We start from the raw sequence: 26,039 nt of genomic DNA, 5'->3' as shown, positions 1-26,039 counted from the left end.
AGGCTGGCGTCCTTCAACATCTGCAATAAGATGCTGCAGATGTTCTATCAGACGGTTGTGGCGAGCGCCCTCTTCTACACGGTGGTGTGCTGGGGAGGCAGCATGAAGAAGAAAGACGCCTCACGGCTGGACAAACTGGTGAGGAAGGCAGGCTCTATTGTTGGCATGGAGCTGGACAGTTTGACATCTGTGGCAGAGCGACGGGCACTAAGTAGGCTCCTATCAATTATGGAGAATCCACTGCATCCACTAAACAGTGTCATCTCTAGACAGAAGAGCAGCTTCAGCAACAGACTGCTGTCACTGTCCTGCTCCACTGACAGACTGAGAAGATCGTTCCTCCCCTAAACTATGCGACTTTTCAATTCCACCCGTTTGGGGGGGGGGGGGGGGGGGGGGGGTGTAAACGTTAACATCATACAAAGTTGTTGTCTGTTTTTACCTGCATTATTATCAATCTTTAATTTAATATTTTTTTTTTTTTTTGTATCAGTATGCTGCTGCTGGAGTATATGAATTTCCCTTTAGGATTAATAAAGTATCTATCTATCTATCTATCTATCTATCTATCTATCTATCTATCTATCTATCTATCTATCTATCTATCTATCTATCTATCTATCTAAGGCTGTGAATACTTATCTACATGTGATTTCTCAGTTTTTTAATTTTTAATAAATTTGCAAAAACCTCAAGTGAACTTTTTTCACATTGTCATTATGGGGTGTTGTGTGTAGAATTCTGAGGAATAAAAATGAATTTAATCCATTTTGGAATAAGGCTGTAACATAACAAAATGTGGAAAAAGTGATGCGCTGTGAATACTTGCCAGATGCACTGTAAGCTGCCAGGAGACCAAATGCCCACATCAATATTGGGAGAGGCCATACTGCTGGCCTTAGAGCATAGAAATCTGTCAAAGGCCCTGTCAGGGGTCTGGACGGTCTCATGGTCTGGAACCCCTACAGATTTTATTTTTTTCTCTCTAGCTGTCTGGAGTTTTTTTTGTTTTTTCTGTCCCCCCTGGCCATCGGACCTTACTCTTACTCTGTTAATTAGTGTTGTCTTATTTTAACTCTTACTTTGTCTTTTATTTTTCTTTTCTTCATCATGTAAAGCACTTTGAGCTACATTATTTGTATGAAAATGTGCTATATAAATAAATGTTGTTGTTGTTGTTCTGCTCATACGTCCTGCATGGTTTTACCCTGCAGCAGAGCAATGCCAAGCCACACACAACTGGTTTGGTCAAAATTGTCTTAATGGAAGAAAGCTGGTATGCAGGTGCTACTGTGGTCTGCCTTTGTTCCTTATCTTAACTCCATAAAATAACTCCACCTTTAGGATTCCCTAGATTGCAACATCCAAAGATGTGACCCTTTACGTGCTATGTTCCAACACTTTCATTAGGCCCTTCTGTAGGAAAAGGAAAACATCCAATAAATTCAGATTCAGAGGCTTAATGACTCTGTGCACCAGTGGGGTCAAGCAGTAGTGGTTGGTGGTAACACAAGAAGCCGAAAGACTGCAAGATGACTGTTGTTAATGTTCTCAGCAGGTATTTTGTTCCTGTTGTTTTTGTTTTGTTTTCTTATTATTCTCATCTATCCATCCATCCATTTTCCAACCCGCTGAATCCGAACACAGGGTCACGGGGGTCTGCTGGAGCCAATCCCAGCCAACACAGGGCACAAGGCAGGGAACCAATCCTGGGCAGGGTGCCAACCCACCGCAGGACACACACAAACACACCCACACACCAAGCACACACTAGGGCCAATTTAGAATCACCAATCCACCTAACCTGCATGTCTTTGGACTGTGGGAGGAAACCGGAGCGCCCGGAGGAAACCCACGCAGACACGGGGAGAACATGCAAACTCCACGCAGGGAGGACCCAGGAAGCGAACCCGGGTCTCCTAACTGCGAGGCAGCAGCGCTACCCACTGCGCCACCGTGCCACCCTATTCTCATCTATTTACTGTTAATTCAGCAGTAACAACTGAAATTAAGCTCAACAATGAGTGTTCCAATTTTTTTTCTATTAGTATACCTGTATAAAGCTGGTATTTTAATTCCATCTCCCCTCACTGCTAGTGTTTCTTAAAAATGTGCAAGCCTGAAACTCAATATTAAGGAATTCAGTGTCATAGCTGGTGTGATTCTTCTTGCATTCTTTATTTTCCCTTTTGTCTCTATGTAATTTGCTTGACTCATGTTGCACCTTATTTGTGTGGTTTTATAATCAGTTGCTGTTATTTCTTTTGTAAACAATCACCTAGTCCAGGGGTAGGCAACGTCAGTCCTGGTGAGCCGCAGTATGTGCAGGTTTTTGTTCCAACCCAGTTCCTTAACGAGAACTCAATTATTGCTGATGAAGCACATATTGCTTAAGTGACATTTTGATGCTTCATTTTAGTGGTCTCGCTTGTTAAGGTTCTCCAACCTTAATTGCTTATTTCAATCTTAAACTGCTGCATTCAGTGTTTTAATTGCTCCTTATTAGCAATAAGATGTAAAAGACAAAGCAGCCAGCAGTTCTCCAGCTAGCTTTTTTCCAATTACATCTGTGTGTGTTCATCATGCACTGTTTGATTTAGTAAAACACTTAATAGAAAAATGTGACAGACTGAAAATGATCTGTTTTAGGCTTCATATCATTTGGATGATATCCTTGGAAAGGAAAAAAATCTACGATATAAGAGCCTTACATTGCACAGACTAACAAGCCATAAAATTAAATAAGGTCTGAGATTGGCAATGATTGGTTTCTAATTAAGCAATTGGGTTGGAATGAAAACCTGTAGCCACTGCGGCTCACCAGGACCGACGTTGCCTACCCCTGACCTAGTCAAATACCACAGTTTGGTCATTTGATAAATTAGATGTTGATATTGTGTAAAAATCTGGGATATTCATAGGAATTCCCATCTCTTTGTTTGCTTCTTAAATATATGCCATGTGTTGTATCTCTGCTTGGAAATCTTTTCCTCTGGTAATATTTTAAATATTTTCATTTTTGAATGTTGTATTTTATTTTCTGTCTTTTGGGGTATTTATTGTTATTATTAATATTTTTGTCACATGTACAAATGGGCACTTTCTTTTCACTAAATGATCTAAACACACAGAACTATGCCAACATCATTTTCTTTTTGTCTGAAAAAAGCTAGTTTGTTTTTCATTTTTTAAAAGAATGTCAGCAATGCCTGTCAAAATGATTGTCTTGTTGGCTTTGGTACAAGATAAAAAGCAAGAGTTGTTTCTACTCTTATGAGAGCTTAACCCGGATTTAAGGGCTGTGCTATGACACTATCAGAATTTTAGGGATTGAAATTCCTGTTTTCCCTAAAGGATGACGGGAGTGCTGCAATAAAAAGAAGAGATGTTGAAAGCTAAGGGACTGTGTGGATTTCTGCGGAATTTATGACAACCTTGATGGCAATGGCGGTCTTATAACCTGTTCAAGTCATTTTTTCATGGCATTGTTTTTCCCTTGTAATGTTAACTCTGTGGCTTATTTTTAAATAGCTAAATAGCTCTTCCACTCCTGTAAAATCTTACTGAAATGTGGAGATTTTTTAGGATGTTTGTGAAAGATTACAGTCATCCTTAAGCATAATAACTATAAACTGAGTACTGGTGCTACAAATAATTGTATACCATTGCTACAGACTATTGACTTGCTGCCAAGGAACTGTTACTAGAATTTAAACAATTCATATGTCCATCCCAGCTCTATTCCTTTAATTATCCCCATTACACTCCTTCTACTGACATACAGTGCCTATAAATATTATTCAGTCCCTTGGAGGTTTTTATATTTTATTGTTATACAACATGAAATTACAATGGATTTAATGTTTTTTGACACTGATCAACAAAGAAATTAATGCTAAAGTGTAAACAGAACTCTGCAAAATGGTCTAAATTAATTAAAATATAAAACTCAGAATAACTGATTGCATAAGTATGCAGTGAGTATTCAGTCCATGTACCTTTGGCAGCCATTATAGCCTTGAGTCTCTGTGTTTGCACATATGGACACCGCCAGTTTATCCCCATTCTTTGCAAAATTGCTCAAGCTCTGTCACGTCACACAGGAACTTTGAGTGAACAGCATTTTTCAAGTCCAGCCACAAATTCTAAACTGGAAAAAGATCTGAAATCTGATATGGCCACTTCAAGACATTAAAATGATTGTTTTTAGACCTTTCCTGTGCAGCTTTATCTTTCTGCTTGGGCTTGTTGTCTCGCTGGAAAATAAATCCTCTCCCAAGGCACAATGTTTATTGTAGACTGCAACAGGTTTACCTCCAGGATTTCCTTGTATTTTGCTGCATTCATTTTACCCTCATAAGCCATCCAGCCAAAAATGGTGTTTAGTCTAATTGCCAAAATGCTCAATTTTGGTGTCATCAGACCATTGAACATTCTTCCAGCTGACTGGACAATCTCCCATATGCCTTCTGTCAAACTTGAGCTGTTCTTCCCTGTGGCTTTCCATTCTCTCATAAAGCTGTGACTGGTGAAGCACTATAGCAACAGTGGTTGTATGCACAGTCTCTCCAATCTTAAGTTGTAACTTCTTCAGAGTTATCATAGGTCTTTTGTTGACCTCCCTTACTAGTTGGCTTATTATACTTAGCTTTTGTGGACGGCCTGCTCTAGGCATGTTTACAGCTGTGTCATACTTTTATATTTTGTTAATGGTTGATTTAACAACAACAACATTTATTTATATAGCACATTTTCATACCAACAATGTAGGTCAAATTGCTATACAAGATAAGATAAAAGGGAAGTTAATATAAAACATAAACAAACAAGATTAGGCAATAATATTATACAGAATTTAACAAAGAAAAGGTCGGATGGCCAGGAGGACAGAAAAAACAAAAAGAAAACTCCAGTTAGGCTGGAGAAGAAACAAAATCTGAAGTTGTTCCAAAATTCTACCTAACCATAGATGGTCTAAACTAGTCATTATGGTTTTCATGCTTCACATGAAAAAATTTGATGATGATGGTCATGTGGATACTTGGGACACCCACCATTCAATCCATAATTGTTGGGGGCAGCATGGTACCTTGATCAGGTGGTCTTGGTGCAGATCACTACCACAGAAGAACCAGAAAAGACAGTAGAGAATGGTACAGAGCAGTACTGAATTGCAGAACCCAAAGGAAAATGATAATTTAATACCCATATAGACTAATAGAGATAAAACAAATATAGCTACGAAAAAGCCATTTTAAAAAAATGGGTTTTTAGCAGCTTTTTAAATTGTTCTACAGTATTAGCCTTGTGAATTCTCTTGGTATAATATTCCAAATTTTAGGTACATAACAGCAAAAGTCTAACTCACCACATCTGTTCAGATTGGCTCTTGGAATTATAAGCAGACCTTCATTTGAAGATCTAAGGTTAAGACTTGTACTGTAAGGGGGCAGACATTTCAAAATATAGTTTATTAAAGGCTTTGCAATCCATTAGGAGTATATTAAAGTCAATTGTAAATGACACAGGTAACCAATGTAATGATGCTAAAACTGGTGAAATGTGCTCAGATTTTCTCTTTCTAGTTAAGATTCTGCCTGCTGCATTCTGCACTAACTGTAAAGACTTGATGTCTTTCTTAGTTAGTCCTGTTAGGAGTGCATTACAGTAATCTAGTTGACTGAAAACAAAAGCGTGAACTCATTTTTCAGCGTCTTATAAAGTTATAATATGTCTAACTTTAGCTATATTCCTTAAGTGAAAAAATGCTGTCCTAGTAATCTGATTAAAATGTGATTTCAAATTTAAGTCAGAGTCAATAGTTACCCCTAAATTCTTTACCTCCAGCATGACTTTTAAGCCAAAGGGATCAAGTTTATTTCTAATACTCTCACGCTATCCATTTTTGCAAATAACTAAGATTTCTGTTTCTCCTTACTTAGTTTGAGAAAGTTACTGCACATCCATTCAGAAATACAAGTAAGACACAGGATCAGAGTGCCAAGAGCTAACTGGGCTCTAAGGGATATTCAGTGACTTGGATATTTTCGTGTATCCATCCCTTTGACATGCTTTTCAATCACCTTTTCAGTGAGTTACATGGAGTGTTTCTTTGTCATCATTATGTAGGGTTAGGTCACTATGCTGACTCACCACAAGTTGGACCTTCCATGTACGGAGCATTTACTGTATACTACAATGAATAGAAATCTCTTTACTACATACAGGTAGGGGATCTCCATTTAACTAATTTTGTGATTTCTAAAACCAACTGGCTTCATTAGGGTTGATTTCAGTGTGTCATATTAAAGGGGATGAACACTTATACAATTGTTTATTTGGAATTTTACATTTGTAATTAACTTACAGCAGTTTGCTGAAATCTGCTTTCACTTTGACGTTAAAGAGTCTTTTTCTGTTGATCAAAAAATACAAATTAAATCCACTCTTGTTCAATGTTGTATAACAAAACTTGAAATATTCCAAAAGCACTATACATACTAATGTTGGAAAGTAAAAGACAATTTGTTCAACCAAGCACTACTATTGTTTCACAGAAGATCTCTTAAGTAGGTACATAATGAAACTTTAATTTTGTGCATTTGTCTTCAGCAACAGCAGTACACAGTTGTTTTGCATTTTGCGGCCACCATAAGGTATCCTCCATTTTTAACAGATGTCACATCCCAGTTAAGTGACATCTCAGTGACATTGTGACCTGTAGTGAAACTAAGGAGCAGGTTGAGGAGAACCTGGAGAGGTGGAGATATACCCTAGAGAGGAAAGAAAAGAAGGTCAGTAGGACCAAGGCAGAATGCATGTGTGTGAATGAGACAGAGGTCAGAGGAATGCTGAGGATGTGGGAAGTAGATTTGGCGAAAGTGGGTGAGTTTAATTACTTGGGATCAACAGTACAGAGTGACAGGGAGTGTGGAAGAGAGGTGAAGAGGAGAGCACAGGCAGGGTGGAATGAGTGGAGAAGAGTGTCAGGAGTGATTTTTGACAGATGGGTACCAGCAAGAGTGAAAGGGGAAGGACTACAAGATGGTAGTGATACCAGCTATGTTATATGGGTTGGAGAACAGGCACTGACAAAATAACAGGAGACAGAGCTGGTGGTGGCAGAGTTAAAGATGTTAATATTTGCATACGGATGGACAGGATTATGAATGAGTACATTAAACGGTCAACCCAGGTTGGACAGTTTGGAGACAAAGCCAGAGAGGGGAGATTGAATTGGTTTGGACAAGTGGTGCAAAAGAGAGATGCTGAGTATATTGGGAGAAGGATACTAGGGATAAAGCTGCCAGGCAAGAGGAAAAGAGGAAGGCCTAAGAGGTGGTTTATGTGAGAGAGGACATGGTGGGTGTGACAGAGCAAGTTGTACAGGACAGGAGGATATGGAATCAGACCCCAATGGGGAGAGACCAAAACAACAAGGAGGAATACCCCAGTGAAGATACAATTTCTGTGAATGCACGGAAGCTTTAGATATAGTGAGAAAGTGACTTCTGAAAATATTTTAGCACATATCTAAGTTAAGTGGTTAATATGTCTGCACATCTTTCATAGCCCAGTTAGCTTCCAGCTGATGTAACTTTTTTTTGCAGATCCTCTGTGTTCAAATGGATTTCCTCTGTGGGCTCCAGTTTCCTCTCACATTGCGCAGACATGCTGTTAGGTTAAGTGTTTTTTATGTTTTCCATGGGTGTTTGACTGTAGCAAATGCACAAGTCTGCTGAGTACTGGCTTACATCACATCCATGGATGATTCCTGCCCTGCATGCATTACTGCTCAAACTAAGCCTAGTTTCCCATAAAAATGTTCTGGAAAATGTGGGTTGATGTTTATTAAACCAGTGACTGGGCAGTATCTGAGCAATTCTGATCAGTCTTAACTGATAGTTAAGGGTTATTTCAGAAACATTTAGAAGTGGCTTCTGTAAAAGAAATTCATCGTTTAACAGTCAAACAACTTTACATATTATCCGATTGATGTGAGGGACATTAAGTCAAAACTGGTCACTGGAAGCTTGTGGTTGAACTGGTAACCCTAGGACCCTTTGGTGAACACCATCAGTGAATAAAAACATATTTTAAATGAAGGGTTTTGGGGAAATCCTTGGAAATAATTTTCCAAATTTAGTCTAGGTTTATTGATAAGCAGAAAAATCCACAGTCCTGGTAGCTACCAAAATCAAAAGCTTTGACAAGGGACAAACACAAACAAATTATAGAAACAATGATGTACCCAGTTTTTCTAATAAACCACTGAATGGTTATCAGTTTATTCTTGACTAGAGTATGGCAAAATATCAGTTTGAGGAGCCTTGTCAGTTGATGAAAACCATTGCAATCAAAAGTCAATGTCGTAAATGTCCTATTTGGTTAATTCAAGCACTTTGGCTGTGGTTACTGTAATTAATCTTAGTGATAATCAGTAGTTGAAGATGTTGAGGTAACTGAACAGGATTATTGCATCGTTGCTTATGTGCTTGTAGTTTGTAGCTAGAAGGTAAACACCGTGGTTTAGGACTGACAAGTTTGTGTGGTATTCTGTATGGTGTGTTCAAGCTACCTGGCACCACACTGCTCTGCCTCCCTTGAATACTCTTCACTAGGCTACTTGATGCTTACATTTAGACCTGAAGATAAACAATGCAAGTTCTGTCACAAGCATGCAGAGACATGTAGGTTCCTGGAAGTACATCAATATAAGGTGTTTTTGTAGAATCAAGAAGTAATTTGAAATTGTTTTCTGAGGGAAGGCCGGTTTACACTAACAAAAACCCTTGCCAGGGTAAGTGGATAGAAAATGTGTAGGGGAATGGAGGATACTGTGGTATATTACTAGTTTTGTTTTGCACTTTTTTTTTTTTTTAAGAATTATGAATCAAACTTTTCAGACTTTTTTTTGAATGAGGGCCATGAAAAGAAAGAAATTTGTTTTGTTGCACAGCATGTTACATATCTTACAGAAGTGAAGAAGTAGCTAATCAAATAAACTATGAACCACAAACTGGCTGCTGAAGTTAATGTGTCTAACTTAATGGCTGACCCTGAGCAAGTCACTTAACCTGATTATGCTCCAATTGGAAAAATATCTGCAGATATAATATATACTTTTACGTGCTAAATGCCTTGGGATGGTATTTTCTATAGAAAGGTGCTATATAAAATAATTCTTTGTTTAAAAAAGAACATACTGGCTGTAAGGTGAAAAATGTGTTAGCTGGTATGGCAGTGTTTATAAGGTCATTGTCGTGTGTACAGAGTACAGTGAAATTCTTACTTGCTTGTGCTAGTCAACATGCAACATATGAGCTGAAAGGTGAGAGAGCAACTGGTTAGAACATGTGGAGCATTTTGTACTTTGCATCCTAGAGAAATGTTTCAAAAACAAAAGGACATTTTGGAAGAGTATTATGAAACCCATACAAATTCTCACATTGAGCAGTGACCATTTTCCCCAATGGAAAAGCCTAACTGTTATGTAAACATTAGAGCTAACTAAAAGCTGGCAGTGAACCAGACTCCAAAATTAGAAGCGTACATAATCAGAAGACATATTTACCACTTTAACTGGAGGTTAATTATTTGCAAAACTACATATTAGGTAGCCCTTGTAATAGTGATTGGTGACAAATAGATAATAAAGCAAATGAATTGATTTCATTTCTTCAGCCCTAGGAAAAATTTTTGGGAATAGAGAGGAACGTTCTCAGGGGGTTTTAAAATTCCTTCATATACACTATAATTTGCTTTCTTATGTCTATGCAGTTTGTAGCATGGTAGCACAGTGGCTAGTGCTGCTGCTACTTCGGGGTCTGGTGTCCTGGGTTGAACCCAAACCCTGGTTGTTGTTTATTTGGACTTTACACATTCTCCCTGCACCAGCTTTGTTTTTCCTCAGACATCATCAGAAACATGCATTCTAGGTTAGCCGATGTTTTCAAACTGGCTGCTGTGTGAGTGGGCACTCTAATAGACTGGTGTCATGTCCAAGGGGTGTTTTCTGTCTTCTGCCCAGTGCTTTCAGGAAGGGCTGTTGCTCCTCATGAACCCGAATCAAGTTACCTGTCTGAGAATGCTATTTAATACTTAAGTCAGTGATTCCTTAGCTTGTCTGGTGTCATGGCCCAGTTTTTCACATGCCAGTGTGTTTTTGACCAACTGTTGAATTTAGGGAGTGGGATGGATTGTAGGCAGTTGGGGAAGTCCTGCATGATCACAAGAGCAGTTGGTGAATCAACTGAGATTGTTAATGTTTTTCCTGCTTAGTGAATCGAGTATGATGGTCAGAGCAGGGATTAGGGAGGTCGACCAGGATGATTCACCTGTGATGATGCCTCTGTGAATCAAGTGTGATCATCAGAGTGGTGAGGATTGGATTCATCTAGTATCGGCCACTGCCTACCTGCAATGTCACCATGACCTACCTGTTGGGAAACTCAGGTCTAAGTGTTATCCACAGTTCCAATTTCAGATTCAAGGTGCTGATGAAGAGTACAACTGAACAAATTTTCATAAAGACAACTAAGGAGAACAAATGAAGCAAAGTAGCAGTACTTATGTCAGAGAAATGTCACATTGTACCTGCAGACTAGAGAAAGCAGAAAATACAAGATGTTAGAATAAAGAGTAGAATTGCCATGAATGTTGGGACATCAGCAGGGTGATCCAGTTTAATAACTGAAGCAAACAAAAACAATGCACAATGGCACAAACACAAAAATTAAGATTGCTAAGCAGCCCAATAAGGCGATATCTCCCAGGGTAGAGAACTGCAGGAACTTCTTAGGAGCTCTGCCCAAGTCGGGTTCCAGGTGGAACATCATTTGAGACTGTGTGGTTTGATAGAGCCCCAACCATATATTTTTAGATGCTAAGGCCAAGGTTAGTTGCCCTCACTGGGTAGGTTCTTGGAGATGTGGGTGGAAAAGGAGAGTGTCCCCTCTCATCCCAAAGGTGATATTGCTTACCTAAGCATAACCTGGAAGGTAATCCCCAGACAAAAACTAAATATAATGATTAATATAAAAAAGCATAACAGGGCACTTTAGAACTTTGAACAAGGTGCTACACAAAACATGCTGACTGGTGCCATCTCTGTGTGCTATAACAATAGAGCAATGCAAACTAGAAAAGCTACTCAAATGGTTTTGAAATTAAAACAAAGAAATCAGTGGATGAAACTGAGTTCATCTGTATGTCAAGAAAGTCGTAATTTAGGAATCCTGGCATAAATGTTTTCTGGAATTTGAAGAGGGTAACACAGCATCAAACTCCTGAATAATAAGCTTAAACTCAGATTTCAGACTCAAGGGGTATGTGTCATGAATAAATGGTCTGATTGCTGTAATGTTAAGCATAAATTTCTGCACCTTATGTTTTGTATTTTTTATACATTGCTGTATGATGTATTGTTTTTCTGTACTCTATTTTAATCTTGTTTATTTACACTTTTTAGTGTTTTATTGAGAAAAAAGCATAAATACAAATTCCAGTATAATAGCTACTTGTGGCAAATCAATTCTGAAATAGAATTAAAATGATCAAATTAGTGCAGGAAGCAAGTTCCTCAGCCATAGGGCACAAAAACTCTGGGATGACCTCCTTTCCAACATTAGAGCAGCCCCTTTTGATTTCATTGTCTAAGTCAACAGTAAAGACTTATTTTTTTAACACAACTAAATGTTTCATTATTTGTTAATTAGTTAATGTATATATTATGACTGAGTATTATGAAGAATATCCAATATTTTTCTCAGAATCCACAATGATAGTCTACCTAGAGTTGATTTTTCATTTGAAAATACAGACGGTGTCTATTTTCAGACATCTTATTTTTAACTTGTGTTTGTGTCTTTTGCCAGTGATCCCTTTCAGCATGCTGTTGACCTACGACAGTTGGAATCTGGAATTATTCCAGTGAGGCAACGTACCACCTTTTCTGTGAAAGGTTTCTCTGTGAAAGGCATTCATTCGGAGTGATGCCATGCAAAGCACCAGAAAAAATCACTGCAGTCGTCAAACACGCTGTTACATTATGAAAAATGGAAACTAGCCCAAAACCTTTACATATAAAGGAACAGCAGAAGTTCAATATTTCAGTACTGTTTTATTTTTTTAAGTTTCACAAAGCTGTTCGGTTTGAGAATTTGTCACATATATTATAGAGAAAACCCATAGTTGTTTTTAAAGAAACATTAATTACAAGTAAATAATTTAGTGGTACAGAAGCTAGTGACACTACAGCACTTGACCTCAGTTTTGTTTCCTTCTGTGTGGCATATCAACATTCTCCTTGTATCTATATATCCTTCCTTCTCAGACCCTGATTTCATCCCACCATCTAAAGAATGTTTCTTAAATTAATTAGAAATGCAAATTTAACCTATTTTGAGAGTGTGGGCATGAGTCTGACATGAGATGGGCTGGGGTCAAATATCTGTGGTCAGACATGCAAGTAACAGCTTAATTTTACTATGTATAGGTGACAATAAACATGAATGTAAACTTGACCACATCCTACACTGTGCCTGCTGCAAATATGATAGATCACAACCCACTAAATGTTTTGAAGGATAAATGACTTAACAGCTACCATACTGGGCAGATAAAATTTCATGCTGTTAGGATTTTCTTGTTTATATAATATAAAATACAAGACTTTTTCATGAAATGCCAAAATTGCCAAAATCTGCTCTGTCGCGCCTTCAGCTGGCTCAGAACGTGGCAGCTAGATTTTTGAATGGGTCGAGAAAAAGGATCACATCTCCCCCATTTTAGCCTCTCTCCACTGGCTACCAGTGAAGTGTAGCATTGATTTTAAAATCTTGTTGTTTGTTTTTAAAGCCTTGCATGGTCTCGCTCCAAAATATATCTGTGACCTCCTTCACCCCTATGTGCCACCAAGAGCACTGAGATCATCTGGACGACTGCTCCTTGTAGTTTTTTTTTTTTTTTTTTAAAGTGCTCCACTGTATTAGCCTGGCGAATTCCTACTGGCAGGCTATTCCAGATTTTAGGTGCATAACAGCAGAAGGCCGCCTCACCACTTCTTTTAAGTTTTGCTCTTGGAATTCTAAGGAGACACTCAGTTGAGGATCTGAGGTTGCGATTTGGAATATAAGGTGTCAGACATTCCGATATATAAGACGGGGCGAGATTATTTAAAGCTTTAAAAACCATAAGCAGAATTTTAAAGTCAATTCTGAATGACACAGGTAACCAGTGTAGTGACATCAAAACTGGAGAAATGTGTTCGGATTTTCTTTTCCTGGTAAGGATTCTAGCAGCTGCATTCTGCACTAACTGCAAACGATTGATGTCTTTTTTGGGTAGTCCTGAGAGGAGTGCATTACAGTAATCTAGTCGACTAAAGACAAACGCATGAACTAATTTCTCTGCATCTTTCGATGATATAAGAGGTCTAACTTTTGCTATGTTCCTTAGGTGAAAAAATGCTGTCCTAGTGATTTTATTAATATGCGATTTAAAATTCAGATTACAATCAACGGTTACCCCTAAGCTTTTTACCTCCGATTTGACTTTTAATCCTAATGCATCCAGTTTATTTCTAATAGCCTCACTGTATCCATTATTGCCAATCACTAAGATTTCGGTTTTTTCTTTATTTAATTTGAGAAAGTTACTATTCATCCATTCTGAGATACAGGTTAGACATTGTGTTAGCGAATCAAGAGATTTAGGGTCATCAGGTGCTATTGATACATACAGCTGTGTGTCATCAGCATAGCTGTGGTAGCTCACGTTATGTCCCGAGATAATCTGACCTAATGGAAGCATGTAGATTGAGAAGAGCAGCGGACCCAGGATAGAGCCTTGTGGAACACCATATAGAATATCATGTGTCTTTGAGTTATAATTACCACAACTAACAAAGAATTTTCTCCCTGCCAGGTAGGATTCAAACCAGTTTAAGACACTGCCAGAGAGGCCCACCCATTGACTAAGGCGATTCTTAAGAATATTATGATCAATAGTGTCAAATGCGGCACTCAAATCTAAGAGGATGAGAACAGATAAATGGCCTCTGTCTGCATTTACCCGCAAGTCATTTACTACTTTAACGAGTGCAGTTTCTGTGCTGTGATTTGTTCTAAAACCTGACTGAAATTTATCAAGAATAGCATGTTTATTGAGGTGCTCATTTAACTGCATAATGACTGCCTTCTCTAGAATTTTACTTAAGAAAGGCAGGTTAGAGATGGGTCTATAATTTTCAAGAGAAGAGGGGTCGAGATTATTTTTCTTAAGTAGGGGTTTAACTACCGCAGTCTTAAGACAGTCTGGGAAGACCCCCGTATCTAATGACGAATTTACTATGTCAAGAACATTATCAATAAGCACACCCGATACTTCTTTGAAAAAATTTGTTGGTATTGGGTCAAGGGCACAGGTGGATGGTTTCATTTGAGAAATTATTTTATGCAAATCAGGTAAATCTATCCTAGTGAAAGACTCTAATTTATTTATTATGGAGTACTGGGGTTTCGGGGGATCCTTAGTGTTGGGGAGATATACTATGTTATTTCTAATATCATTAATTTTTTGATTGAAAAATACAGCGATAGCCTCACAGGTTTTACTGGAAGTACTTAGGAGGCATTCCTTTGAGTTACCTGGGTTTAACAGATGATCAATTGTCGAAAATAAGACTCTGGGATTACTAGCATTGTTATTTATAAGCTTAGAGAAATAGCAGCGCCTCTCAAGACGGACTGTGTTATTGTATTCTGTTATTTTAACTTTTAATATCTCATAGTCAATAGTTAGTTTAGTCTTCCTCCATTTACGCTCAGCTCTACGGCATGTTCTCTTTAAATCAGACACTCTTTGGGTCTTCCAAGGTATAACAATGCTAGAAGATTTTTTAACTGTCTTTTCAGGTGCAACTATGTCAACAGCAGCCCTCACTTTAGTATTAAATCTTTCCACCTTACTATTTACATTCTCCTCGCTATTATAGTTGGCACTATAAACGGACTGATTGGTTAGAATGTTTGTAAGTTTTAAAGTTGCTGATGAGTCAAAGAAGCGTTTTTTAACAATATGCTTCTCATGAGTGTTTTCTATCATTATTTCTATATTAAAAAGTAGAAGAAAATGGTCTGAAAGACCCGTATCAATGACCTGCTTTATATCAACTTTTAGTCCTTTAGTAATTACTAAGTCTAACGTATGACCTGCTTTATGTGTAGGCTGATTAACGAGCTGTCTCAAATCAAAAGAGTCCAGGAGGTTCATAAATTCTTTTACTTTTTGGTCACATTGATTATCTACATGAAAATTAAAGTCGCCGACTATTAAGAGTGCGTCATAGTTCGTAATTAAGATTGACATCAAGTCAGAGAATTCCTCAAAGAAAGACGCGTTGAATTTAGGAGGTCTATACACGGATAATACTAGAACGTGAGAAACTCCCTGAATAACAATGGCGAGATACTCAAAAGACTTGAACTTACCAAAACTGATATTTTTACATTTTAACCGGCTAGAGTAAATGTTTGCTAGCCCTCCACCTCTCTTTCCTTGGCGATCAGCACGAGTAAAACTGTAATCCGGAGGCGCAGATTCGATTAAAACAGCTGCGCCATCTGAGCTAAGCCACGTTTCACTTAGTGCAATAAAATCTATTTTTTTTTCACTAATAATGTCGTTGATAAAAAACGTCTTGTTAGTTAAAGCTCTAATATTTAATAGTGCCATATTCAATGTTTCGGAGGAGCAGAGATGAATACTATGTGCGTTATTGATATAGGGAACAGGAATTAAGTTATTTTTATTAGCGCCGCTCTGTGTGTATTTTTTATTTAATCTATGATCTGTTTTTACAGTTTTAATACATTGTTCATCTAAAGTAGTAACTTTAATTAAATTATTGGCGTTTATGCCGTATTGCCTAGATTTTCTATGTGCATTAAGATTGGTTATTACAGTATTTATGTTGCGCACTTTTATGGAAGATTTTTTTAAACAATTATCATGACCAAACACAGGAGTGGCATTTCGGAAGGGGTTAAAAGCAGAGATAGATAGTCAAGATAAACGAATTACCTTCGATATGTTTTCGGAGAGGACCCGGGCGCCGAAGCTGTTCGGATGCAGGCCATCTCGCTTGAAGAAACGCGGTCTTTCCCAAAAGAGGTCCCAGTTGTTAATGAACCCGATGTCTTGATTCTTGCAGAAGCCCTGCAGCCAGTTGTTTAAACCAAGCAGACGACTGTAATACTCGTTTGATCGTCTGACGAGAGGGAGTGGACCCGAGATGAAGATCTTTGCCGATGGGGTCCTCTCCTTTGTGTCTTTAATTAATGCAGTGAAGTCTGCCTTGAGGATCTCCGACTGTCGGTGCCTTATGTCGTTTACGCCAGCATGTATAACAATGGCTCCAACTGCCCTGTTCTTGTAGATCGCCGGTGCACGTCTCGTCACATCTCGGACGCGAGCACCGGGAAAACAAGAAACAAAAGACTTTCTATTAGGGCAAGTGATATTGAGGTTCCTAACAATAGAATCACCTACCACAATTACATCACCAGGAGCTGAAGGCGAACTGGGGACGCTTAGAGGGCTTAGAGGGCCAAAGCACCATGATGTTCCAACAATGATGGATGGATTAAAAGCCAGAAGTCTGTATAACCATCAGCATCAAGTGACTCCGTGAGAACCCTAACTACAAAGAGGACTATTTCATTTATGTTAGGTAGAATGCCCAAAGGGGACTGGGCGGTCTCGTGGCCTGGAACCCCTACAGATTTTATTTTTTTCTCCAGCCTTCTGGAGTTTTTTTTTGTTTTTTCTGTCCACTCTGGCCATCGGACCTTACTCCTTCTTATGTTAACTAAGGTTGTCTTATTTTAATTTCTTATTTGTCTTTTATTCTTCTTTTCTTCATTATGTAAAGCACTTTGAGCTACTTTTTGTATGAAAATGTGCTATATAAATAAATGTTGTTGTTGTTGTTGTTGTAGTGCCAAGATCTCGGCTGAAGTCGAGGGGAGACTGAGATTTTTCAGTTGTTGCTCCACAGCTTTGGAATGACTTGCCTCTGCACATCAGGTCTTCATCCTTGATCGAGGTTTTTAAAAGTCGGCTTAAGACTTACTTGTTTTCTTCTGTCTTTCATTGTGTATGATGGGATTGTGGTGGATGTTACAATTGGTTCTTTTATTAATCTGCTTTTGCATGATTGTTTGTATTGTGTTTATTGTAATGCTTTTTTGTACAGCACTTTGGCGCAACCTCTGTTGTTTTAAATGTGCTTTTATAAATAAATAATCTAATCTAATCTAAAATGTAAAATTGTAAAAGTAAACAGTTAACTCATAATTTCAGACACCAATTTGTATTACAACCAGGACCAACCGATATAATTGATCTCCCACAGAAAAGGACCCATGGTCTTTGTCCTCTCAGCTTTGACTGGAAACGTAAGAATGATGAACATCTGTTGCATTTCTGTTTAGTGCAAGGATAATACTTTAGTGGGCCCACATGGCAAAACTTTTAATGCTCCTAATGTTAAATATCTGATCCATCTTCTGACACCATTATAATAAAGTTCAATATTTTTTTTGTCATTCATATTTGACTTGTGACTGAACCGTAGGCCTCACAATCTGAGCCACAAAAATTCTGTTGGCCTTGAATGGGACAGGTACTGCACGACACTAGGTTTACATTTTGAAATAAGTTCATTAAGTAAATGTAACAGTTTAAATACCTTTATGAATTTTGAACTGTGCCGTTCATCCTTTGTAGAACACATTTAATTACTACGGCTACATCCACTTTCTTAAAAATGGCACATGGCATTTTAAAATGAAAACAATCTCTGTCCATACTAGCATCGTTTACGTTCTTGTCCAAAATTAAGATGACCAAAAAGGCATATGGCATAATCAACTATGTACACTAGATATATGCACATCATAGATCATCTGTTTAAGATAGGTAGTCTTAAACAGAGCATACACTGCAGTTTTGGACTAATTTTAAGCCCAACTTGCAATGATCGACTGATTTTTCTGAGTTGCTTTGAATTTCTGCTTGGCTTGATCGGCCATTGTTTCATGCTCGGTATGAAAGTGGTTGTAATGCCCAATTGCATCTCATGACTGGGCTGTCGCACAGTCGGAAGAATTTCTGTCATATCAAAGATATAACTCAGCTGTCTTATAGTGTGAGCAGTCTCGCAAGCCGAATTTCGCCATCAAATTTCCTGAAATTCTTTGTACAGCGAATGCAGTGAGTGTGCATTCTACATGTATAGTCTGTTCACCTGCGTCATGGCATGTCCATAAGACTGAATGTCCTTGTTCAGTTTGAGCACATATATACGACTGGTGACTATTGTGCAGTATGTGTTGGTGCTGGACTACATTTTCTAATCACACAAAATGCAATTTAGATGCATGCAAGTAAGAAACAAAAAACGCCATGGAAAGTAATTCTTTTATGCACACTATGTTGGAATATGTTTTTCTTTCATGAAAGTGACCAATCAGCGAATGAAAGATGGTAATGAGCAGGACCCAATCAGGAAAGAGCCACATAATAATCACAAGCCAAACTAGAGCAGGATGAAGTCTACATTTTCAAAAATCTTCATTTTTGCCCATCCATGCCATGGCAGCATTTTCAAAGGTCTCCAGCTCCTTAGGGCATTTTTAAAAGTATTAATTTCATTGCTTGAAAGCACCAGTGTAGTGTGGACAAAATACAAAAACAAAGCTAAATCTCTGCATATTTCAACAAAATTGTAGTGCATGGGGGTTGAGAAGGTCAATCCACTTTCAGAAAATACAACAGTAACATGTGAATGGCACATAATGACATTTGTTTCTAGGTTACAAAATGGGAAATGTATTTTATCCAACTGTTATATAATATATTGTTCACATACAGTATCTTATGTGTCTTATAACAGATTTCACTATGTTCCTGTAGTGAAGATAGATTGACATGTATGCTCTCTACATGATCTCATAAGCGTGCTTTTATGCTTGATACAAACATCTTATATGCTCTTAATGTGTACCCATGGCAAATCTTGTACAGTGTGCGAACAGGGGTAGGGGGCTTCTGTTGATTGCTCATACCCTAAAGACGTTCTCCTTTCTGCACCGTACAGATTTCACTTAATATGTGAAGTATTGTATTACCTGATAGGGCAGTTTATTAGGAATATGCTAAATAAATGGAGAGAGTGAGACAAGAGCCAATATTCAATTTAATACTCATACTGAGTGGTTTAAATGAAGGAGAACAAAAAGAGAGTGTAGTGTACTATACAAAACTGGCAGGTTACTTAACAAGTTACTGTAAGTAATGTCGATCACTTTGGCAGCAAGGTAGAATGAAAAAAATGTCAGGTCTAAAATTTTTATACATGTTTTCCTGAAATGACCAGTATCATAGAAGAGGGAATGAAGGAGGGGAACTGCCTGGCGGAACGGAATGTGTCCAAAGTGTGGGAGAATCAATATGCTTATTGTTAACAAAAGCAAAGCAACCTGGCAATCCATCTGAACTCTTGCAGGATTTTCCACCCAGACACATTCTTCAAGCTATGAATCTTAGCAACCAGCACTTGCTGCAGTGCCAAGAGGCAAGGTAGTGCTGTGTCACTTTTCAGCAGGCATCAGTGTGTCAAATATTCTGGGTTTCTCTCAAGGACTCACTGGCTGTCATAAAAGAGGCAGCCATGAACATTATAACACAGACTTCAGCTATTACAGTGTGGTATTTTGCTTATAGAGCCAAGACCTCTTTAAGAGCTCTCAACTTAGACCGACTTTTTTCAAGCAGACATAACAAATAATATTTTCTGCTAATACCATGCTAAACCATGAACAATACTGATCCAACCATTATGCAGATTGTGAAAGTCAGCTTATTGCTTATAAGAGTTTTGAAAAGTCTTTGCGGTTTACTCATTTATACAGTATTATATGAAAGTTATCATATAGGCTAAAATGCTAAAATTCCCAAAAAAGTCAAATTGAATAAAGATAACCTGTTCTGTTGCTATGATTTGCATGGGGTCCCTCTAAATGTCTACAATGAGTTTATTATAAGTGATGCCATTGCCTACCCCTTACAGTAGCTCCAAGGTCCTACTTCATGTTGGAGTCAGAGCTATGTCACTGTATGTTTCGCTACATGCTCTCTCTTTTGGGTTGTGTTTTAAATAGGTTTTCTGTTTTCTTTCCACATTTCAGACAAGTATGTGGGTGAGTCTGAAATGAGTGGGTGTGGTTGTGTGAATAAGTTTGGCTTGGGATAGACTGATATCCCACATGCAAATTACAACAACTTGAGAAAATTTTGATCATAAGAACAACAGGATACTTAACTGGCAGGTCTCTGTGTCGTTCATCACCATTCATGTTTAGGTTGCAGGGATACTTCTTTTTTTATTGCTTAATACTGTTGTTCTGACATTTAGTTTTCTTTCTGTACAGTATATTATTGTACTGATTCTTTTTGTTACTGATTTTATGTTAAAAGAGCATTCTATGCAGAATGCAATAACATAACAGAAATTGTTTTGTAAATGACCCACACTTTGAAAAATAAATTTTGAGGAGTTGATTTTCAAATTTTGACAACATTTCATATCCGATTGTTGTCCCGCTTCTTATTATTAAATATTAATCATTATAATGAAAAAAATAACAAGGATAAATGTGGAGTCAGTTGTGTGCACAGCCCATTAACTTTCAGGTTACTAAGTGAATAACACCCACTCTAACCATTTTCCAGATATTCTCTGGTAACCTCTAATCATGTTCAAGACAAATGTTAAACCCATTATTAACTCCCGTGTAACAGGTAAAAAATTCTACTAAGGTCCTGTTGACAGCGGTGTGTGTGTGTGTTAATTAGTGACCACAATGCTTTGTTTGTTACAATCACTTTGCCTGTGAGTCCCCCATGGTTGCATGGCAGCAGTTAGCTTCTCAGCAAGGCTGGCAGTTGCATTTCTCACTAGAATATTTTTGTCTGTAGTCCCCCAAGTTTCATATCTCAGTCTTCATCTATCTAGCAGCATTTTTTTTGATAATTTTATTTTTGGTTGTTAGTTGAGTCACTTGTTTACACACGTGTCTTCTCGATCACTTGTTTTTTCTATGTGGCAGGAGACAGTACCTTTAGATTGAATGTGGGATCTTGGTTCAAGGTAACTGCTTTGCTGCCCAAAGCCTTTGTTGTTAACCACGCTGATTGGTTCTATTGTTGTAAACGCCTTCTGTTTCATTTCCTCAGACTGCACATTGTTTTCGGCTAGCACTGCTAATATGATAGGGTGCAGCTGTCTGACTTCTCAAGTGGCATGCTTAGTTTTTGATGAATTACAGATATGATGTTGTAATTTTCGGGCAGCATGGTGGCGCAGTGGGTAGCGCTGCTGCCTCGCAGTTAGGAGACCCGGGTTTGCTTCCCAGGTCCTCCCTGCGTGGACTTTACATGTTCTCCCCGTGTCTGTGTGGGTTTCCTCTGGGCACTCCGGTTTCCTCCCACAGTCCAAAGACATGCAGGTTAGGTGGATTGGCGATTCTAATTTGGCCCTAGTGTGTGCTTGGTGTGTGGGTGTGTTTGTGTGTGTCCTGTGGTGGGTTGGCACCCTGCCCGGGATTGGTTCCTGCCTTGTGCCCTGTGTTTGCTGGGATTGGCTCCAGCAGACCCCCGTGACCCTGTGTTGGAATTCAGCAGGTTGGGAAATGGATGGATGGATGGATGTTGTAATTTTTTAATACTTTGTCACCCTTTCAATTAAATGTTATGTTTAGCATGCTCCAGTCTTTCTGAAGGTATCTGTTCTATTTACCAGAACCATCTGATATGTAGCTTAAGTACCGTCATCAGTTGAATTTAAATGATCAAAATGATACAAAGTAAATCTAAATCGGTTATTGCAATTCAGGAAAGCAATTTCCAATGTAAATTTAAATTACTTATGTTGAGAATTTAACTTAATCAAACAATGATTAAACATTAACACATTTGTTTTGGAAAGGTTGGTAATCTGAGCTGTACACTGGTATGGTGTGCTGTGCAGAGTGGAGACAAAACCTCTGCATTTCTCCCAGTTGATTCTGGAGTTTGTCAGGGGTGTGTTCTTGCTCCTATTCTGTTCAATGCTTGCATGAACTGGATGTTGGACAGGTTTGTGGGGTCCAGCAGCTGTGGGGCATCTGTTGGTGAAGAAAGAGACTCTGATCTGGGCTCTCAAGAGACTGAGTGAGGAGTTTTAGTGTCTGGGCTTGCGAGTGTCTTGGATAAAAATCAAGATCCAGGCCTTTAATGACCTCTTGGCCACAGCCATCAGCAGTGTATCTGTCTGAAGAGAGAGTGTCAACCTTGTCCAGAGGGGCTACGGGGGGGTGGGGGGGGAGTTTGCCAACCAGGATTCCAAGCTGTTTCGTTATTTGCTGGGTGTAACAACGTGTTGTGCCAGTGCATGCTCCCCAACCTGACCTGAAGGTTAACCAAGTATTGTTCATCTGTTTTATCCCTCTTATCGCTAGAATTTTTTCAGCGTATGTGTTAACAGCACAGCCCCCATTTAACACTTTGAAGATAAGGTACAAGTTAACTTGTATCTCACTGAGTTTGTGAAGACATACTGTATGAGAAAACTCCTACCTCAGTATACAGGCACCATAGACGCAGCCAGCTTGCTGGTGGTCTTTGCTACTACGTCTTAGTTACCTTTTTCTTTCTTTTGCTTCTTAAACTAGCTATGCCTTTTGCCAACTGTGGTGGCTGACACAGGATACATTCAATTTACGTCATTCTAGTTCTCCGAACATTTATAATGCTAAGGTTTCCATCCATCCATCCATCCATTGTCCAACAGGGTCACGGGGGTCTGCTGGAGCCAATCCCAGCCATCACAGGAACAAATCCCTCGGCAGGGCACCAGCCCACCACAGGGCACACACAAACACACACACACACATACCCACATACCAAGCACACACTAGGGACAATTTAGAATCGCCAATGCACCTAACCTGCATGTTTTTGGATGGTGGGAGGAAACCGGAGCACCCAGAGGAAACCCACACAGACACAGGGAGAACATGCAAACTCCACGTAAGGAGAACACGGGAAGCGAACCCAGGTCTCCTTACTGCGAGGCAGCAGCAGTACCACTGCGCCACTGTGTCGCCCCAAGATTTATATTTGCAATTATGTCATTTTCATGATGAAATGCATTAATATTTTTGTAAGATTATATAAGTACATTTTGAAGTTAATTTAAAAAATTTAAACATAATAATTAAAATTTGTAAGTCAGTACTTCTATGTTGGTTATAAGTCTTGAAAAATCTGTGTTCTAAGGTTGCAGCTAGCTATACTTTGATAAGATTGGCTAGTTTTAGGAGAGGTAGTGTGGCTGCAATAAAGAAAACCTAGCCAGAAGAATTTCATTTTAATTCTGTCTGTGTCTATTATCATCACTTCACGATCCAACCCTTAATTATTACTTACTTATTATTTACGTAAAATCAATGGGTTGTAACTGATGCAAATATTTCCAGCCTCTTAGAGTCTATTCACTCCTGCAGCAAGAGTTCTCTGCCTTAAACATATAGGTGATTGTGAAATCACTAAGGATATATATTTTAAGGATATTGTGGCAAATGTCCAGAGAGCACCCATGATGCCTTCATCTCAGACATCTGTAAGTGTGTCAGAAGGCAAGGAACAGCTGATTTTGTGTCGGACAGCCAGTAAGAACAGTCAAAGAGTAATAAAACTCACAGCACGATGGAATGCAAGGTATAGACATAGCTAAATAAAAAGTGTGCCACTGATGTGTTGCTAAATCATCAGTTGGCATCAGATTTTCCCCTCAGCCATGGTGCACTGTGATTTAGAGCAGGGATACCCCTGCCAAGTGAAAATACTGAAGGTGTGTTGTGGTTAGAAATATAGCAATTAAGCCATAAAGGGGTGCTGTGCTTAGACATACAAAACATAATGATTCTAGAGCAGAGGGCCTTTATGCAAGACTTTGTTTGCATTTCATAATATTTGGGTTACTCTTAATCTATTTGAGAAATAAACACAGCATGCACCACTCTGGAAATTTAAATATTTAAGTTGATTTACTTATCTTCATTTAAGGATTGTAGTTAAAATGAGTGATTATATACATTAAATATATATACATGAACAATTTACATATTGCTACAGGCTTTCCAGATGGTGTTTGTCTAAAAGAGAGTAATGTTAGGTTGTGATATTCAGGTTTATTGTCTTCATCATCTCATCTCATTTTTGTTTTTTCTTGATTTTAATAAGGCTGCTGTGTGCCTTAGCAAAAAACACCATTTTTACGAAGGACAAGCTCTTCTTTAGAATGTGAGGTTTTGTTTATACTGCAGGCGTTTGTCGTTTCGTTTGTGTTTGTTTCAGAAACAATGCTTGTCTGAATCTGTGTTTATTTAAAATGCGTTTTCTTATTTTTTCATTAAATATGATGTTATATTTACTTCATGCTACTTTTCACAACTTTGCTTCATCCAAATGTAAGGCCAAACACTTCACCCTATAATTAAATTCTTGCTGATCAAGTTGTGATGCTTTCTTGTAGGTGACCTCAGAGGCACAGTTAACAAAGTAGGACTTTTATTCACTAGGCACCATATAAATAAAATGTATTATTATTATTATTACTAATTTTTTTATTATTATTAAGAGGGATTACAATACATGAAAAGGTAATTCATACAATATACTATGTGCATAATAAAGTTGCTTGTTTATCACTAAGATTAAATATTTATGGAAAACACACCTTAATAATATCTGAATGAATGACTAAATGAATTAATTCTGTTTGCTTATACAACATATATAGACACAAAACTGTCTAACACAATAAAACAATGAAAAATCTATAGTCGACTGTTACCATGGCAAAGGTTGAAAAGACAAGTTATATATAATCAATTACAAAACAGAAATAAATAAATAATAACACATATACAGGATTAATTGTCAAAATACAATACTTGAAAGATCATTTATATTGTAATAATGATTCAAAAGATTATGTTACCCCCCAAAAAAAGAACCAAATGTATCCCACAAATCCAGACCATAAAGAAGAACTGGGCATAAGGAGAAGTCAGCCACATTTATCTGATATAAATCTGCTTTCTGTGATCTTAAAATGCAAAAAAAAGGTTCATAAAAGGGTTGGACAGTTATGAGGGTGCTGTGTCATTTGGTTCTTTAGCTATAACCTAAACCAAACAGTCATTGTTCATAGTAGGGAAAGTTTCAGAGCTTTTATTAGTGTTTTCTTAAAAGCCAATTAACCTGCTGAAGCAGACACTGAGCTGGATGCTCTCTCCATCCTTGACTAATGTCTAGCTAGTGTTTCAATGGCCCATTGCTGTGTCCTTAAATTAAGGAATGTCATTGCCTTAAGCAAACCAATCCCCTGAAAATTCACTTCAGTTTGACCCCTCTACCAGTAATTATGGCTAGGAGCTATGCCTTCAACATAATTTTCCTTAAGCATTTCAGGTGTAGACCAGACTTGAATGTAGGATTATCCTTTCTTTCTATTTTTTCATTTACAGAAAGACTAAAATTTAAAACATGTGCTTCTGAATCCCTTCAAGCACCATTCCTCCCAGAATTCATAGATTCTTATGCATGAACATATTGCGGAAAGATGTATCTGTTTGAAATTTCATGATCTGAATGTTTTCACATAGAAAAGGATGTAGAAAATGCTCCAAAGGAATGTTCACATTTATTGAATTCACTAGCCTTGTGATTGTTTTGTTTGTACTCATCTTTTGGGAGTGCATTGACCTTTGTCGTAGGTCAGTGCTGCTTTTAGACGCTGCTACTCATATACTTGGACAACTAACTACAGTTTTTTGTGGCCAGCTGTGTATAGGCGGTCATATGTCCAAGTTATAATATCCCTCTTGTTTTGAAAAGGGACCAAACTTGTTAATAATATGGGAAGGAAA

Source organism: Erpetoichthys calabaricus, chromosome 14, assembly GCF_900747795.2.
Source record: "Erpetoichthys calabaricus chromosome 14, fErpCal1.3, whole genome shotgun sequence".
Taxonomy (NCBI): Eukaryota; Metazoa; Chordata; class Cladistia; order Polypteriformes; family Polypteridae; genus Erpetoichthys; species Erpetoichthys calabaricus.
The sequence above is the reverse complement of the archived record's forward strand: the minus strand, read 5'-3'. Positions refer to the sequence as shown.